The 16,247-nt window shown below is 35.3% G+C and overlaps 1 protein-coding gene across 1 annotated transcript in view; it reads right to left on the reverse strand.

Moving 5' to 3' along the window:
- The window catches only part of LOC120353973, a 258,109-nt gene extending 253,420 nt beyond the window's left edge, over positions 1–4,689 (reverse strand). The window contains exon 1 of the mRNA XM_039439598.1: positions 4,602–4,689. The gene's annotated coding sequence lies outside the window, so the exon portion shown is untranslated. The remainder of the gene's footprint in view (positions 1–4,601) is intronic.
- Between the last annotated feature and the right edge of the window lie 11,558 nt (positions 4,690–16,247).

Consider the following 16,247-nt stretch of genomic DNA (forward strand, 5'->3'; position numbering starts at 1 on the left):
ATCCTGAATAGGTGTAGTGATCTGTGTATTTAAGTTGTCTATCCTTTCATTGAGTTCACATGTAACCGTATCTAACCTTTCCGATAATCCTGCCGTAACTTTATCTTGACTTTCTTTTTGTAGGGTTATCATTGCTTTTAACTCTTCCCTATGACTCTCTACTTTAGTTTCAATATTATCCAACCGTTGTTCTACTGATTTTATAGCGCCTGTGGTCTCTTTCATACCCTGTTCCACTGTCTGTTTATTTTCCTCTTTTACTGTAGCAATCTCCTTTTTAATTTCCTGCATCATACTATCCATTGTTTTTTGTAACATAATGTTGAAAGTGCTACTCGTTTGTTCCATTATTACCTTTTGAAGCGGATCTAGTTCTGTGGTTGAAAACATACTCTGTTTGCCCAGGTGTGACTCGGCCTCCGGCGATGCGGGTTCTGCAGACTGCTCTTCGCCCCCTTCAAAGTTGATCTCTACTATCCGTTGATTCAAGGGTGTGTCAGCGGCGTCGATTCGAGTGGAGGATAGAGGTTGCAGACCTGGTGGATCGAAAATTATCGACCCGACGCTTCCTGGTTCCCTTTCTCGTGGCGTATTGGCATCTACCGTGGTGGGGTTTGATGTGCTCGGAGTCGACAAAGTGGGATCTGTGCAACCGCCGTACATATATGAAACTTCAGAGTTTGCGGGAGTGTGATTCATTATGTCAAATATGATAAATGCTAATTAAACAGTGATAAAAATGATAAGCGAAAATGCTTAAAAAAGAGACACAACCGGGACTTACAGTGAACAGTGATGTGTAATGTGTTTGGATACTCTTACAACCAGGTATTTATACTTAAGTTTTTTACAATGCTCTAGCGCCCTCAATGTTTTGTTGATTTATTTTTGGCTAGTTTACAGGCTGCGACTTATTTTCCAACTGGCTTAAACACCTAATATATTTTTGACTAGAAAGTAATAGCAGTTTAGGCTTATAAGATATAATCTCTCTCTATAAACATGTAATTTTTCACAGTACTAATAATATAAAATTTTCTTTAAAACATATAATTTCTCTCTATTTAAAGCTCTTGTTTCCCCAAAAAGTAATACAAATATTCCTTCGCCAGTTTTCCTCACAACTCGTATAAGTTATCTATAATTTTCACTATGGTTATTGACCTAATTTCAAGTAATTATTCAATGAGCTTGGCTCTCATCATCAGTCCCACGTTGGCACGCCATGTATTTATGTCACGTTATTCTTTATATAAAAATAACGATTAGCCTCCTGCTTGGCATCAGTCGGTAAAGCATGAGATTTTATATAATTAGGGCGTGGTTTTCTAATAGTATTCAGTCTTAAAAAATCTTGATAGGCCTAGATATGGGCTTCTCCAATAACTCTTGTAATTCAATAATAATAAATATATATATATAAATGATACTTATACTATAGAGATGAGGAATATAAAATAAATTGCACACCATGAAAATTTTACACGTATATTACATAAATAATGCAAAGATCAGTCGAGGCAAAAAATATATATATAGAGCGATAAAAAATATAATATAAAAATAGAACAATATTTGAAATCCATAGAAATATCACAGGCTAACTTTATATTCTAGATTTATGGCACGAATCATTACCATGTGCCTTTATCTTGAAATCATATGCATTCTTTGGCATGTAGCTGTGACATGTACTTGCTAATACTTGTCTGCTTGGATAATTCAATCAAAAATATGTGTTCTAAGATCAGCTTGATAAATTAGCCACTAATAATCCAAATATATCTATATATTAAAATCTCTAGTATTTAGTAGATTTATTTGTATCGAATATCTATTTTCATCTCAGGGTGCAAGATTCGGCACCTGACGGAATAGGTAGAGCCATTCATCTAGTGAATTAGAACTATGATAAATTATCGCAAATTGTATTGCAAAAATTAAATATTGTATGCATACGTTTGATAGCCTAGATTTCGTACTTCTTTGATTAAATAGAAATTTCTAAAAATATTGATCTATATATTTTTCTTTCAATTAAATACCTTTAATACTAATTTTTACTTGCGCAAGTATTACTCTTATTAATTTCTTAATTTATAATAACCCTTTCGGCGAGCTAGCTTTGATCATCAGATTATTTCGAAGCACTAGGGCGCCCATCACTAAATTCAAATTTAAATCACTCACGTGTCGAAAATCTTCTTGTAAGCCGCCGATGTCGATCCAACTCCATGTGGTCCAGGAATATGGTAGCCGGAATCGTCTCCTCCAAGGGGTTATAAATTTAATTAAAATGAAAAATGACTTCTGCTTCACAATAGCATCACGAAGTCTTCTTAAGAAATTTAATAATTTACTTTAACTTTAATTTTTACAAAATTATTAATAAGGTACTTCGCTCTAAAATATTTGGGGTCCTCTTATGGTGGCATCTGGCTGGCGAGTGCTGGTTCTTCCTTTTCAAGTTTCACAGATCCTCTTTCCGACTTTCAAATTAGCATAAAATTTAAATATCTCAATCCTCCGCCATTAAATTCAAATAGATCTTACAAAAAATGCCAAGATATTGCTTAGATTATATGATTAATAATTTCTTTGCATTCGAGCCATATTGATAACATAGATTACACAAATTTTTACACGAAATCTACTACAATTATATAAATATATATAAATATTTTTGAATCGGCCTACAGTTGCCGCCTATTAACTGCCGTTTTACTATTGGTGCATGCAAATTTTATTAGGTATTCATGCGCCTGGTAACTCTTATTTCCTGAATACATTAAATTATTTTTATTTGGTTTTTTATTTATGCTCTTTGCATGCTAGTTAATATTATATACATTAATATTAATTCCATGCTAACTAATAATTAGCCACGTGGACGGGTGTTTTCTCACATTGCACACCGTCTGATTGCAATAAAGCTCTGCCAAGGGGTTTTGGTCAGATTCTACGTTCTTCGGTTTGATCGATCTCTAGGTCACCGATCTGTGAATACATCTATCTAACCTCAATCTTCAAATATTTTATAAATAATATATTTATGAGTAGTAAACTTTCTTCAAATCCTTTTTAAGTTCTTGTACCATTTAGCCAGAACAAGCTGATGCTATCTTATCTTGATTATTATCTGCTTGGCGATATTAGCCAATTACTTTATTTTTAGACCTATTATTATTTCTGTTAGGGCTTTTTATCTACCCAAATTTGATACCTTTACACGGTTTTGATACTATGTATATATTTTTCTTGTATTCATCATCATATATGTGAATTAGATAAAAATCTTATCTATCATCATCATATATATGAAAGTATATATATCATCAATATATTGCTCATAATTTATCATTGTTCAAGTTCTAAATTTTATTTTGTGTGCCATGTTCAAGCTATATACCATAATATATATATTGTACTACTTCAATTCAAAACATATACTTTCTCCACTACATTTAACAAACTTTTATTTTTCAAATTGTACTGTATTGTAAATATTTATAATTTTCTTTTTAGTATCAATTTTTTTTTCATTAGAACTCTTTCCCCACACACAGACTTGTCTATGTGGGGAAAATTCACAAGTATTTATATTATTTATACATGTGTACTGTATTTGTAATGATTTCTGTGAATAAACTCAATTTGAATTTGAATTTGAATTTGATTTGTTGTGCTGCACAAAACTATTGAATGGGGTGGTGTCAGTGAATGAGTCACCTATGCATTCCAAAACTTTCTTCCCATCACTCCACTGAGTTGCAGTATCAACCGAGCAATGGTTCAGTCTTTAGGTGCCATTTAGTCGCAACAGTGCATAAGTCGCACTGTGCATAAGATAGGGAAAGACTGTATACAGGGACTGTAAACGAACCAATAACACAGAATTGATGGCTTTGCTTGATGTACCTTATTGGGCTATGAAATGGTAATCATCCAAATGTTCATAGGCGTAAAATAATCCAAGAAGATGGAAAAAGTAATTATACAATATTAATTAATATGTTATGGCAGTAAACAGAGTACATAATACTTGGAAAATTGGATGTTGTACAACACGCGACTGCTCGTGTGATTGAGAAGGGCGCGACTACCGGAAGGTTAATAAAACCCCTGCGGTGCACGGGTTACCTTTCAGTTTATATTATAACAGTAGGCAGATAGTTAACTCGGTGAAAAGGCTGGAATATTGAATCAAATGTTCACTTGTGACGTTCACTGATTGACTCTTTCCTTCGCTAAAAGTGGGTGGAGCTAGTTCAGGCGAACAGCCAATCACAGCTCAGTATACGTCATCGGACAACACAGCTCCGCCATTTTCTATCTATCATGGAATTCAGGTGTTCATTTTGTAGACATTTTTTTTGTAAACACCCTAATTAAAGTTAACCGTTTTCAGACGATTTTAATAAATATGGTCGAAAATCATACTATTTTAAAAATTCTTCAAAACCTACAAGAGAATTCCGATCTTCCAGCATTATGATGCTGAGATGCTCATAATTTCAAGATAAGTGAACCAAATTACAATAAATGATAACAAAATATATACTGATTTGAAATAATCAAATAATGATTGGTAGCCTACTCACTTTGATTGATCAGTTCAGTAGTTCAGAAAATGACTTAGAGCCCATTCAGTAACTCTAATCCACTCCATCTTGTCTAAGTTGATATGTCCTGTAAAAAAATGAGTAACAATTATCTACTGTAGCCTGAGATAATTTAATATTAATACATACGCTTTCAAAACTAACTGCTTAGTATTAGGATAAGTCAGATAGGGTAGACTGTTGTTAGTAGTTGAGAAAGACGTAGGATATGTAATTTGATAACTTCAGAAGAAAGTACTTCAGAGTACCTACAGTGGGATCAACGTTATAATAGCAGTGGAGAAAGATATGAGAGCCTCGCTGATTCTCTGCCTTTTCACCGCCTTCTATGAAGTATAGCTGATACCAGTATATCCAACATTAACTGTTCATTGTTGCTTTCAATAATCAATTATATCTTATTTGTCAATAAAATATATATTTTTCAGTGATTGAGAAATTAATTTTCTTAATAATACTGAGATTTGATATTTTGTTAATTAATTATATTTCTGCATTGTTGTAAACGATATGGTAACTCTGAGGAACTTGAAGAGGATAGCACTATCTGCTATGTCGAATGATAGACAAGGATAGCAACACCAGTCTTTATTAAATATTGCCATTATAACGTGGACCTCATCCTATGCTATTGAACAAATATCTTTTTATATGTTTAGATGTAAGGATGTTTAGATGTTTATATGTTTGTATTTCACCGGATCTCGAAAACGGCTCTAACGATTCTCACGAAATTCAGAACATAGTAGGTTTATAATGTAAATATTCGATTGCACTAGGTCTCACCCCTGAGAAAACTCGCTGAAGGACATTAAAAGAATAATTATTATTCATCCTTGGGAAAACAGCTTATAATAGTCTAATTATTTCGTCGTCTGTTGGTAATGGAAGTGAGTGAGCGAGTTCATGTGTGTGGGACTGTGTCAAAACTATGACTCAGCTGTTGAACCTTTGTAATCATTCAATCAGGTACTTAGTGCCGGTTGCAAAAAAAGCCTGGTTATTTCCAATCCTGATTAATTCCAGTAGAACCATCTTTTTGAATGGTCTTCTCTGATTTGGTTCACGTGGAGTTAATCAGGATTAAAATTTAACCGGCTTTTGTGCGACTGGGCCTTTGTGAGGGAAATTTTTGCATTCCTCTGGGAATCAATCTCAATTTACTGTGGTTAGATAGAACATTTCTGTATGAATCTTATGAATGATATTATAATTGCTTTTCCGTAATACATTTTTTATGCTTTTGTACTCCAGAGCGAAGCTCGGTCCCCGATATTCATGTATTTAATGCAATAGAATTTATAGAGACGGAAAAATCGTACGAACAAAAATCGATGTATGTGTTGCTAGCTAGCCTGAAGCTGCGTACACATATTCGTGCTTCCAACCCGCACCAAGCACGCTCCTCCCTCGTACCGCCCTCGTACCGCCCTCGTACCACCATCGAACCACAATCGCACCGCCCACGCACCCATCATGAACGTTAGGGAAGATGTTAGATCTTCTCGCGTTCACCGGTCGAATCACTGTTGCTCGCCGGTCGATCATCAATCGCTCTGCTGGAGTGACGTTCGGTTGCGGAGCAGAGCGACAGTCTGTACGCACATTTACATGTGTATAGACGTATGTGCCACGAACACGCACAATTCACATCTCATCAGCAGATGCTATGCTTATTATATCTTTTTATTTTTGCATTCCTCTGGGAATCAATCTCAATTCACTGTGATTAAATAGAACATTTCTGTATGAATGTTATTATAATTTCTTCTTTCGTAATCCGTAATATAATTTTTGTCATAGTCATTCAATTTCAGCTGTTTTACATCCATGAAATCAAGCCGGAAAACAGCTGATTGTAGAACAAATAAACATATGATTCTCATTACGTTATACTATACTGTAATAAAATCATATGTTTTCTTTACAGTCGAGTATGTTTCCTATTCAGAATTGGGAACAACAAAACTGGTACGAAAACCACCTTTTCAGCTCCAGGTGGAAATTTTGTCAACTACAATCAAGAAATTCCTGATTCGAAACGTGTAAACTAGGTTATGTTTATAGAATGCATGTAGTAATGTCAGCACAAGCAGGTAATGTTTTCTGTTTCACAATATTATTCTTTTCTATATTATAATGTCAAAAAATAGTGTAAGTTACTTGGACGTGAATGTCTTTTGCAGTGCTCGAATGAAATTCTAGTCTCGGCTAACGCCTCGACTAGAAACATTATTATCGCCTGCAAAAGGCCCCTTCCCATCCTTGTGACTTAAGATACTATTTTATGCTTTTATACTCCAAAGGGAAGCTTCACAATTATTATTCTTTTCTATATTATTATGACAAAAAATAGTGTAAGTTACTTGGACGTGAATGTCTTTTGCAGTGCTCGAATGAAATTCTAGTCTCGGCTAACGCCTCGACTAGAAACATCATTCTCGCCTGCAAAAGGCCCCTTCCCTTCCTTGTTACTTAAGATACTATTTTATGCTTTTGTACTCCAAAGGGAAGCTCGGTCCCCGATATTTATAGATGAACAGTATAAAGGTAGTACAGTAAAACTGCCAAAAAGGGCACCTGTAGGACTGAAAATATCTAGTTGAAAAACGTAAAAGAACTGTAAAAGTAAACGTAAACGTAACAGGACTGGACTCCAGCGAAGCTCAATCACTGCCACCTCTAATGAATAATTCATCAATTCATTCCTGATGAATGATAATCCACACAATCCGATCTCATTCATGACCATCAATTACCGACGGCTTCTATTGGATGTAATGGGCATAATTTCAGCCAATCACAGGACAGTATTATCAGGCGGGAATTACAAATAGATTTATCAGGGTTGAGTTAAAAATAGGTTGAAGTTATACTGTAATAGATTTGAGATATAAGTTGGGAACAGTATAGATATAGTGAAATTTACTTAACCTTGTCACCATTGGATGAATGAGACGAATTAATGTTATTTATGAGGAATTCTGTCAGTTCGAAATGAAACCCACTATAGGAAATGGAGCTATTAAGTATCAATCGACAGTTTCTTCACAATTACTTTGTAATTAATTATTTCAAACAGTATCGGTGAGAAGCTATTTTCAGCATAATAATCGAGCTTCTTTGAATGAAGGTCTCATTCTTCAATGAAAATTACGGTGGAAGTTATGAAAGAGTTTTCACAGTTTCGTAGACTAGGCTTTGTCTCCCAGTTTAAAAATAGAATTAAGTTGAGAATATTGACAAGTTCGTTCTAAAATTAGTATAGCCTACAAGTTCAAAGCGTAGGCTGTTTTTGGAATTAGGTTGGCCGTAATAGACTTATTCTAAAATCGGAAACAAATTGAAAACATAGTCTGTTTATTGCTGTCTGATATATAATTGAAGTGGATACAGGCTAGGAATAGGTTGAATTATTGTGGAACGTGATCTAGAATTGGATAATCGATTTGTAAATAGAAGCTTTTCAAGGTTCAATCGGATATAGGTAAGACTTGTTAAAGTGTCGATACAACTGGAAAAGTTGTTTTGTCGTATAGTAAAGCTGGAGGGTTTATTCGTTTGAGGTGACTTGGTATTTCTTGTAATTACAATGGACCAAATGAATAAAGTTGAGCATTTGCTTATACTTCTAAAATATTGAGCATATGCTTCATTCTCATGAATAAACATAAGCAAAACGTTTTGCTCATGCTCATCAAAAAAATAGTTTGAGCATTTGCTCAAAAGTATAAGCTTATACTCAAAATTGTATGAATAAACTGGAGCATTTGCTCAAATTTTGAAGCAAATGCTTCAAAAAAGGTGAGTCTAGTCTAGAGCAGCTTTTGACTTTTTTCTCATAGTAGAATGGTTGAACTAATTCGTGTGAGGAAGAGGAAACTATACCAGCTACAATCACAACCAATAGTTGAGAACTATTAAACTCTTTTAAGATTTTGACTCTTTTAAGAGCCATGACATCTATCACCATTATTCCTCCAAAAGAATAAGTACAAAAGATACCTATCGGATATAAAGATAGAAATCACAGAATAGGAAATAGGCATTTAAGAAGATGATAGTGTAGACGATTATAAGAAGGCTATTGAGATTTTATGATTATGCTAAAGATTATTATAGAGATAACATTTTTTCACGTTACTTTTTAAAAATTCAGAACTCAACTAACCTAAAACCTAAAACTCAATTCATATATAGAGAACAGAGCAGACGAACAAACACAAGCGGTGTCTATACTTGCATATTTTAAGGTGCGTACAGATGTACGCGCCGCGAACATGAGCAATTCACTTTTAATCAGCTGATGTCAAGCTTTTTATATCTGTATCTTACCTTTTCTGTAAAAATAGAGATATAATCAGCTGATTAAAAGTGAATTGCTCATGATCGCGGCGCGTATATCTGTACGCACCTTAGCGCTTACGTGAGTAGCACATTCTAACCTTTCACTATAAAAACAAAGTTAGGCGAATCACCTGATGAAAAATCGCTCAAATAGTGAGCATGTGCTCCAGAGTTCAGAAGTTTGAGGTAAAGCTTATTCTTATAAAAATGAGCAAATGCTCATTATGCTTCTACCTAATGCTCATGAGCAAAATCTTATGCTCCATGCTCATGCTCATGATAATATGCTCACTTCTTATTCATATGGCCCAATGATTGAAATCAACTTGAAATTTGTATTCTTATTTTTGTATTTAATGAATAGATTTATGGCAAGATAATATATGTTTTAAGAATTTTCACTCGACTCAAGCCAATGTTATTGGATAATTGGAATAAAGGTAGATACTGTACTGATGTAAACTTCAAGGCTGACTAGACCCTTTCAACGGTCTAGTCTAGACTGTTATAGGCTGCAAACATGTATCCTATTATATTGAATGGTATTGATTGAAGGTAGGACTGGAGTAGAAGTGATACGAGACAAGGAGGCAGTGAGAGAAAAAGAGAGAGAACGATGAAGAGACATCAAGAGTGGAGAAGGGGAGGATAGTGAACTAGAGATAGAGAGAGTGTGAGGGTGTGTGAGAGAGGATTCGAACAATTGTGATACAAAGATAATTGATACAATAGGCATTTGTCACCAGATTGAGGAACACAGAGATGCTTCAGCGAAGAATAGAGAGAGACAGTTGATGAGATTTAAAGGTAGAGTGAGAGAGAGAGAGAGAGAGAGAGAGAGAGAGAGAGAGAGAGTGATAGAGAGTGAGGATTCAACCAACTGTGATACAGACATACGAGTAGTTGATAGAGCACTCATGTCTCATCATGTTAAGGAACATAGAGAAACTCCACTTTAGTAGAGACAGAGAGAGAGTGAGAGACAGTTGAAGAGAGCCAAAGGTAGAGATTAGATTATATTTCTTTATTTATGTATGTTACAATATTTACTGGCCTATACACTAATTTACATTAAATGACGGTAATGCTAGTTATTCAACGAATTTCACAAAGTATAAATAATTAATCAATGAGAATAAATATAGAAATGCAATTAGAATAACGATAATATAATAATGTGATGTAACTTCATAAATCGGCGGTGTTTCAACAAATAATTGTCGATTCTTTTAGAAGGATATAAAATATCCTTCCCATTAACACACAACCGGGTCAAGAGAGAGATTGATTGATTGAGTACTTTATTCATGTAGATTACAATATATACTGGCTTATACACTTATATACATAGCTTACAATACAGCAAGATTATAGATGAATTTACATAATATAGACTAAGAAAATAATTATTGAACTGTATATGATATGAAAAAGCAATTTGTAATATAATAACTATAGATAATAATTATATTGTTATGCATCTACATAAATTGGCGGAGCTTTGGACATATCAATGTCCATTCTTCGGAAAGAGTATTAAAAATATCCTCACAACTAACTATCTACCAAAAAAAGAGAGAGAGAGGGATAGAGAGTGAGGATTCAAACAATTGTGATACAGAGATACGAGTAGTTGATAGAACACTCATGTATCTCCATGTTTAGGAACACAGAGAAACTCCAGTTTAGTAGACAGAGAGAGAGAGAGAGAGAGAGAGAGAGAGAGAGAGAGAGTGAGAGAGAGTGTGTATTTAACCAATTGTGATACAGATAGTTGATTCAACACTCGTGTTTCACCAAGTAGAGGTACACAGAGGGACCCCACAATAAAGGAGAAAGAGAGACAGTTGAAGAGAATCAAAGATGGATAGAGAGGGAGTGAGAATGTGAGAGTGTGTTGGAGAGAAAGGATTTAACCAATTAATTGAGGTACAGATGTACTAGATACAACACTCATATGTCTTCAGGTACAGTATGCTTCCCATAGCTTTGCCACCGGTACCTTTGAAATGGCATATTGACAAGGTAGGGTACGCGGGGTGATATTCATGGCTTTGCAAAAACATCAGGTTTCAGAGACCCTAGATCCCTAGATGGAGGAAGCTCCCTACACACAGGGATTCTTCATGAGTGAGAGATTTGCAACGTATCACCAACAAAGGGCAGAGCAGGTTGAACGAATGTCAGCTGATAGACTGTGTTGTGCTAAAAGGACGTAACTCCAAAAAGCTCCTTGTGTATCTTTTCAGATGCAACACGTTGCTTTTGAGTAGATACAAAAGAGCATCTGCTGCTTATGGAAAGATACATTAAAGATACTTTTGTATTTTTTCGGATGCAACACGTTGCTTTTGAGTAGATACAAATGAGCATCTGTTGCTTATGGAAAAATACATGAAAGCTTCTTGAGTATCTTTTTGGATGCAACATGTTGCTTTTGAGAAGATACAAAAGAGCATCTGTTGCTTATGGAAGGATGCATAACAGCTCCTTGTGTATCTTTTCAGATGCAACACGTTGCTTTTGAGTAGATACAAAAGAGCATCTGTTGCTTATGGAAAGATACATTTTCGAAAATGTTGGATGTTTTTGTTTGGGTAGTATTGTAGTCCAGTGGCCCTCCGCCGTTAGGAGAAGCTACAGGACCCGCACTGTTAAGAAACTTCAGCGAGGGGGGGAGAGAGAGAGAGAGGTTGTTGAAGATGGACTATTAGGAAGAGAGAGAGAGGGAGTGAGTGACAATTGAAAATGAACAGTTGGGGATAGTGAGAGAGAAAGAGTGACTGAGAGAGAGTGAGCAGCTTGATGGGAGGAAAGCTTGAACGAGAGAGATCCGATAGAGAGGGAGTGAGCGAGTTAAGATTTAGATGAGGTTGTGACACTCTATGACAGGATTATTCATTACATTGTGACTGACTGACCCGGCCTAGTCTACAACAGAGATCTGACTCTCAAGTCACGTTTGGTTTCAGCAATTTGGGTTTGGATAGAACTGTTGATTCAGTAATATAGTAATAATAAAGTAAAACAGTGATATAATAATAATAAAGTATAAGAACAACTGTAGATTGAGAACTTGAGACTGAATTTATGCTGCTTTATTGGATTAAGTAGTTAGGACGCATAAGCGCTAGCGACAGTTACATCAAAGATGGCTGCCTTCACTGGACTCGAGCGTGCTAGCTGTGTGTTTTAGTTTGGAAATCGGCATACTGTACCTTAATATGTTGCAAAAAAATTGATACCACAGATCGATGAGGATGACCGAGAACGAAATGTTTTCTTAATGCAAGATGGCGCACCACCACACTATCTGACTGACGTCCGGAATTTTCTGAATGACCGCTTTCCAAATCAGTGAATTGGCCGTAATGCGCCAATTGCATGCCCCCTCGTTCCCCAGACCTAAAACCGCTGGAATTTTCTTGTGAGGTTTCATAAAAGATATGGTGTATGTACCTCCTTTGTCAGCCACTCTACCTGAATTTAGAGCAAAGATTTGCGATGTAGTTGAGCAAGTTAAGCTGCTTACACATATACGCACTTCCAAACCGCACCGAGCACGCTCCGCCTTCGTACCGCCCTCGTACCGCCCTCGTTCCTCCATCGTACTACAGTCGCTCCGCCCGCGCATCCATCATGAACGTTACGGAAAATGTTAGATCTTCTCGCGTTCCCCGGTCGAACCACTCTTGCTCGCCGGTCGATCATCAATCGCTCTGCTGGAGTGACGTTCGGTTGCGGAGCAGAGCGAAAGTCTGTACGCACCTTTACACCTGAAATGCTAATGCGAGTCTGGGAAGAAATCGACTATCGATGGGATGTCTACAGGATAACCAATGGAAGTCACCCCAATTTATAGTTTGAGGTAAAAAAACTTGAAGTGTTTTCCTTTAAAACAACACCAAAACCAGCTGTGTACCTTTTTCGATAAGATTTATATGAATTTTCAAAGTTGTTGAGTCTTTTTTGAATCACCCAGTACTTCTTTTTCGCCACACTGCACAGAAAGCAGCTGTTTTCCAGTCCCTACGTAGATCTGAAAGACCTTGTTTGCAGACGACGTCAGAAAAGGTTTTCTTTTCCGGTCTAGGCCAGAAAGTTGTCTCTTTCCAGCCGCTCATGGAAGTAGTTAATAAGTCATCCGCTAGATCGGGCGAGTGTCCACTTTCATCATCAGCTGAAGTCGCCATGATTTCAGTTCCAGTTTCGAATCAAACTAATTCGCTTCGCAACCAGTTTTATTCAATTATTTATTGTTGATTAGTGCATTCCGAATTTTCAAAAATGCTTGAAGATGACTGTGGTATTCCAAGTGAAATTTTAAAAGAATCTGAAATCCTGACTGCAAATCTTCTACCACTAAAATCAAGAGATAGGTACGATAGCTTAACGAGTATTCTTTATTTTGTATTCTTTATTTATTTTGTCAGCAATACCTGTAGTGTAGCGAAAAATATCGTTGGCACCACGGGCAAAAATGTTTTTCCAGCTCTCAATCTTCTCTAGTCCTTGGCCTACGGCCTCGGACTTGAAAACCGATTTCGAGCTGGAAAAATCTCATTTTCTGCTCTAGGTGCGAAATATACTATTTCGACGCTGGTAGTCTCTCATACTCTGCCGTTCTTACACTCTCACCCAGCCAAGTAAACAGAAAATCGGCTTCAAATTTGGAACATTAACGATATCCACCATGAGATATTTTCTTATGCTATGTTTTCTCCATGCCTCAACCTTGAAAAACTTGACTTGTGAAAATTATACTGTAACTATTCCGTCACCAACTCCTGAGATTCACATGAAACTGTCATCTTCCCCTGTATATAATATCAATGCTTCTCATTTAACCAACACTGCCAGTTTCGTGACAAATGAAAATGAACTCCACCTATCAGTGATTCCCGTAAATTCATTTATTCATTTTTTGTATAAAATACTATAATCATAATACAATAAAATTATGACATTGGAGGAAAAACTAGGCTGAGCCTGTACTATTTCTCTCAAAAAATCTTGATTAAATGTTAATGTTGTCCAAAAGATAAGGTTATGTAAATTATTATTATTATTATTATTATTTATTTTTACAAGAAGCACTGAATGGGAGAGAAAAACTAAGGATACTCCTTGTACTCTCCCAAATTTAGATAATAATTCAAAAGTCCGAAATGAGGTTATGATTCCACTTTTCTGAAATTTAGTTCTTTTTCACTCAAAAACAACTAAAACTAAGAATTTTGAAGGTTGAGAAACTGGATAGGAAACAAAAATATTACACTCAAATCACTGATAATTGAAACATTTCACATAATTTACAAAATTTAGAGCCGGAAAATAGAACTTATTATTCAGCACAGCTGATACTTTTATGCATAACAGTCATCAATGCTTCTAAATCTATCACATGCTGCCACTTTGAAATGAATCTGACAATAGAAATAATTGAAACCCCAACCGGAACAACGTAGTTTCCATTCAAATATAGAATAGCGACTGGCATCGATTTCGGCGCAGCGCACTAAAAATAGAAAACTCAAACGTTTTTGGCGACAAAATCAATTTTAAAACTGAATTATTGATTGAAGGCCCAATTCACCTGTTGATTGGTCGGAGAGAGAGGGAGATTTTTGAGCCTAAATTGAGTGGCCCGCGTTATAATGGCAGTATTTGATTTACATTGATGTTGCTGTCTTTGTCTATCATTCCACAAAGCATATTGTGCTGTCCTTTCCTAGGTACGCAACATCGTTTTCAACAATGTAGAAATATAATAATTATTGAACAACAATAATATATTCAATTCAATCATGGAAATGCATTTTATTCATTCATTTATTGTATAAAATACAACAATCATAATACAATTATGACATTGGAGGGAAAACTAGGCTGAGCCTGTACTATTTCTCTCCAAAAAGTTTGATAAAATGTTAATGTTGTCCAATAGTTAAGGTTATGTAATCACACACTGCTTCGTTACTTGATTTTCGGTCCAGGAATGATGAATCAAAATTTTGAATTTTTAAGGTTGATTTTATACTCTAAATGAATCACAATAAATTTAAAACTTTGGAAATATTGCACTTATTTAACAATTTTTAATACAAAATCAATAACCTACTCACTATTTGTCATTCACAGCTGAAAACTATGAATTTATTTGAATTTTTGTGTAGTTGAGAAGTTGATATTGTGGTAGTTATTCATATTGAATGAAAAAGACTAAGAAATTGTCAAAAAATCACAGATTTATTAATATTTAGAAAGAGCGGTTTCGGTTATTACACCATTGTCAATCTCTGATAAACTCAGATAAGTTTATCAGAGATTGACAATGGTGTAATAACCAAAACCGGTCTTTCTAAGTATTAATAAATCTATGGGTTTTCGACAATTTCTTAGTATTTTTCATTCAATATGAATAATTACAACAATATCAATTCTCAGCTACACAAAAATTCAAATAAATTCATAGTTTTCAGCTGTGAATGACAAATAGTGAGTAGGTTTTTGATTTTGTATTAAAATTTGTTAAATAAGTGCAATATTTCTGAAGTTTTTAATCTATTGTGATACATTCTGTGATATTCTATTGTGATACATTCATAGATTTATTGTACTTAGAAAGACCGGTTTCGGTTATTACACCATTGTCAATCTCTGATAAACTCAGATAAGTTTATCAGAGATTAACAAGTTTATCAGAGATTAACAATGGTGTAATAGCCAAAAACGTTCTTTCTAAGTATCAATAAATCTGTGGTTTTTTGACAATTTCTTAGTCTTTTTCATTCAACATTATTTGATTATTGAGGAATATATTTTCTTGATAAATAGAATATAGTGAATTATTTCAAACAAGAATAAACAGTAGGCTCAACTCACACTTACGCGACTCAGGTCGAGAAGAGACTCGACTCTAGTGGAGAGCATGTGTTTCCAAATGGTGACACTCAGACCAGTCGATTCTAGTCTCCGCGACGTCACCCATTTGAAGACACATGCTCTCCACTAGAGTCGAGTCTCTTCTACACCTGAGTCGCGTAAGTGTGAGTTTAGCCTTGATATCACATAAAGGTGCGTACAGATATACGCGCCGAGAACATGAGCAATTCACTTTTAATCAGCTGATGCTATATCTTACCGTTTCTGTAAAAATACAGATATAATAAGCTGATTAGAAGTGAATTGCTCATGTTCGCGGCGCGTATATCTGTACGCACCTTAGCACTTGCGTTAAAAATCAACTGGTTCGCCTAACTTTGTTTTTATAGTGAA

Source organism: Nilaparvata lugens, chromosome 13 (genome assembly GCF_014356525.2).
Source record: "Nilaparvata lugens isolate BPH chromosome 13, ASM1435652v1, whole genome shotgun sequence".
NCBI lineage: Eukaryota > Metazoa > Arthropoda > Insecta > Hemiptera > Delphacidae > Nilaparvata > Nilaparvata lugens.